This window comes from Raphanus sativus, chromosome 9 (assembly GCF_000801105.2).
Source record: "Raphanus sativus cultivar WK10039 chromosome 9, ASM80110v3, whole genome shotgun sequence".
NCBI classification, from domain to species: domain Eukaryota; kingdom Viridiplantae; phylum Streptophyta; class Magnoliopsida; order Brassicales; family Brassicaceae; genus Raphanus; species Raphanus sativus.
The window spans coordinates 14,342,272-14,346,459 of NC_079519.1; positions in this window are offsets into that span (position 1 = coordinate 14,342,272).

A 4,188-nucleotide genomic window follows, 5' to 3' on the forward strand; every position below is an offset into this window, starting at 1 on the left:
CCTGTTCAACAACCCTAATCCAGACGGTAACCAAGATAATGCTCAAGGCAATCAGGGTCAGAACAGTGGATACGAAAGGCCATATGGTAATCAGGGAAGAACCTTTGTCCTCAGCCCAGCTCAGAATGCTAGTTCCACGGCCAGAAACAGCCGGTTAATCAGCAGGCTGCACAACCGGCTCATACTGCTCCGCATGATGATATGAAGAGCTTTGCGAATATGATGAGCCAACTGCTCCAAGGTCAGCAGATCCAGGGAAAAGCACTGAACCAGGTCACAAACGACATCAACACCAGGATGAATCATATGTTCAATGACCTGAGTTCCAAGTATGACAATGTCTCAAGCCATATGAGACAAATGGATATTCAGATTGCTCAGACTGCTGAGAGTGTGAAGAGACAGCAAGGAACTCTTCCTGGAAAAACATATAAGAACCCCAAGGAGTGCAATGCAGTAGGTCTACGGAGTGGAAAGCAACTGCCTGATCTTGACCCCAGGAGATTCACATCGGCTGAGAAAGGGAAGCAGAAGGAGTCGGATCAACCGCCTGAAGCTGTACCTACAGATGAGGAAGAGGCAGAACTACCTACTGAGACTGTTCCGACTGATGTAGAGCGACCCGCTGGGGTTGTTCCACCGACTGCAGCACCTTCTCCTGCTCGTCAATATGTACCAAAAGTACCCTACCCTGTTCTGGCTAAGGTTGAACGCAAGGATAAGGAGGAGATGAAATGCATGAAGATGCTGGAAGATCTAACTGTCAAACTTCCTCTGATGAGTGCGATCCAGATGATACCATCCATGCGTAGCTTTGTGAAGGGACTGATCTCTGGGAAGATATCTGATGACAGCGAGTTCATGATTGTCTCTAAGGAGTGCAGTGCAGTGCTCCAGAACAAAAGGAGCAAGAAACTGGGTGATCCGGGAAAATTTGTCCTCTCGGTTCAGATTGGGAAAACAGTCTTCTCATGCTCACTGGTCGATCTAGGATCAAGCATAAACCTCATGCCCTATTCTGTGGCTAAGCGCCTTGGATACACGGATTTCAAGCCTACCAAGATGTGCCTAAAGTTTGCTGATCGATCTGTGAAGTCCCCAGTTGGAATCCTCGAAGATCTTCAAGTTCTGGTTGGGAACACACTGGTCCCTGCCGATTTCGTTGTTCTGGAACTCGAGGAGGAGTCAAAGGATCCCCTGATCCTGGGCAGACCATTCCTATGCACTGTTGGAGCTATCATAGATGTCCGACAAGGAAAGATTGATCTCCATCTTGGAGATATTGTGATGAAGTTTGAGATGAATCAGATGCTCAAGAAACCGATGCTGGATGGACAAACCTTTACTGTCCAAGAAGAGGGTGATCCGCTGGAGCCACATGAGGGAATGATTGAGGAGATTCTCACTGATGATCCCCTTGAACTCGCCTTAGTCTGAGCTGAAGCCGAGCAGAGCTTAGAGAGTGTTGATGCTGATGCCTATGCCAAGATCCTGGATTCAGCCAGGAGTATTGAGAGGAAGGTGGCGAATCTAAGTCTGGGGGAGAACAGCGAGTCCAGCAAATCAGCTGGAACAACCGCGCCTCAGAACCCGTCTCTTCCGGCAGCTCAGACCGATGACTCATGGAGCAAGCTGAAAGCTCCAAAGGTAGAGCTCAAATCCCTTCCCAAGGGACTCATGTATGCATTTCTTGGACCCAATTCTACATATCATGTCATTGTGAATGCTGACCTGAACAATGCCCAGACTGCTCTGCTTTTTTGTGAACTGAGAAAATATCGTAAGGCATTAGGTTATTCTCTAGCTGACATACCTGGCATTTCACCTGATCTGTGCATGCATAGAATACACCTAGAAAGAGGAGGTTAAACCCAAATCTAAAAGATGTTGTAAAGAAAGAGATAATGAAACTTCTAGAGGCTGGTGTAATCTATGCGATCTCTGATAGTAAGTGGGTTAGTCCTGTTCATGTAGTGCCTGTTTGGGTATTTTTGTGTAGGATCGTTTAAGTAATACAGAACACTAGAGGATTCGTTTGTAAGAGTTGTAAATCGAGAAGAAAGAGATGTTATTGAATTATTGATCGGGACTACAACGTTTGATGGTGTATGAACCCTAGTTCTAGCCGCCTAAACTCTAATCTCTAAGTCTCGAATTGTCGATCCCTTATTCTAGGGTTTGGGCTCCCCTTCTATAGTTGTAGATGTCGGCTCCAAGTTATAGAACTCTTCCATAATCAGAAAAATGGAAGTTTCCCCTTAGGTAGAAAACTTATATTTTGCTCCAAGGGGTCGGACCCAAGGCAGGGGTCGGTTCCTGGTTTCTTCTTGAGCAAGGGCCTGAAAGTTGAGGACCTATCCGGAAGCTGGAGAAAACTTATGTCTGGATATTTTTCCCCAAAAGTTTGCTCCTTATTCCTTGATTTACTCGTGGAAATCAAGGGATAACATGTGCTTCTTGAGACTTGGTAGTTTTCTCTTGGGTACCTTATCTTCTTGCATGGGGTCAGACCGGGACCTTAACTTTCTTTCGAGGATCGCGTCTTTACTCCAAGAGATCTGGGTAGCGGGGTTCATTTGAATTTGAATTTGCCAAGCCCAGTCTTGAGAACTCCGAGATCCCGGATCGGCGGAATTTCCGAGAAGAACTCCCAACGGCTCTCTATCTCTTTTTTGTATATATATACTCTCATCTACGTGTAACGTCTTCTTAATCCCGAATCTTGCCATTTCTCGTGCCAACTCCTGAAGCTTTTTAATGGCAGGAATGAGCGAATTGGAGAAGAGAGCGAACTCCTTGTCATCCGGATCCAGCAGCCCGCAGTCACGCCGTGAAACAGACGTGCGAAATCCTTTGAGCCCAGCTCCCTTGTCGTTTGTTTCTTCGGGATCTCCGCAAGTGGGTCCCGTATCAACGGTTAGGGAGGACGAGTTATGCGATTGCCGAAAAAGGTATCCGCTTCCTTCTTTCGTCGTTCTTCAGCAGTGACTGCTCCTACGACCAACGCTTATGCAAACAGTTATCTAAGATTATCATCTTACGGACAAACGTCCCGAGAACGGACCATCCCAACCAAGTTCGGGTCCTATCAACCATGCACCCCTGTCCAAGTTCCTGCAACACGGTCCTCGGGTCCATGGACACAACCCCCCTCGTTTGGGATTATCGAAGAAAGACTTCGGGAAAAATTCATAAAAAGACTTGGTAGTGGAGACGGATTCCTGCCTGCCGTATAAAACGGCTATGGTTAGCTTGAACACCAGTTGCCTTAACTATACGAGGAATTGAAAATATTTTCGGAAAAACCAGCGTCACATCAACGGCTTTTTCTAAAGAAAAATCGTAAAAACGTCTAAGTCCCAAGACAGCCCAAAAGGGGCCCGAATCACGGCTAAACGACCCACATACGATTTTAGGTAGGATCGAGCCCAAGGCTGATATGACGGTCTGAGTTTCGACTGGAAATGTTTTTTTAGAATTTCCCGGAAAAATAAAGACTTGTTCTCCTGGAAATCGCGGAGAAACCCCATATTACTCATGAAACAGAAAGCACGACTGATCGGGTTACCAATCAGCGTTTCTAATGCTAAAATTAGATAACATTTTACGGAACACCTTTCGTAAAATAAATTCTCGAAAATATTTCACGAGACAGCTTTTGCATAATTAAACTCGACAACATTTTACAAAACAGTTTCCGTAAAATTAACTCGACAACATTTTGTGAAATAACTCTCGTAAAATAAAAGGTCAACAAAGTTCTAAGAAACAATTCCTTGCTGGGATCATGATGAAATCAATGTCCAAAAGTCTCGGAAAAACAATTAAAGAAACCTCGAGAGACTAAGTGTCGATCAAGAAACCTATAAAAAATGAGAAAAACAGGCAGGTCCCGCGAGGAAGCACAGTCCCGGGCGGCTAGCACGCCCGTGCTGTCCCTAGGCGCTGGGCGGCTAGCACGCCCGTGCTGTCCCTAGGCGCCGGGCGGCTACCACGCCCGTGCTGCCTCTTGGCGCCGGGCGGCTAACGCGCCGTGCTGCGCTGGTCGCCGGGCAACAAAACATTTTCTACACGAGGAAAAACCTACGGAAAACTAAAAAGAACGCAAAAACACGCACAAGCCGAAGGAACCGAGCAGCCGACTCCGGTCGCGGCCGTGGCCGCCGGCGGCTAGCGCCCGTGCTGGCC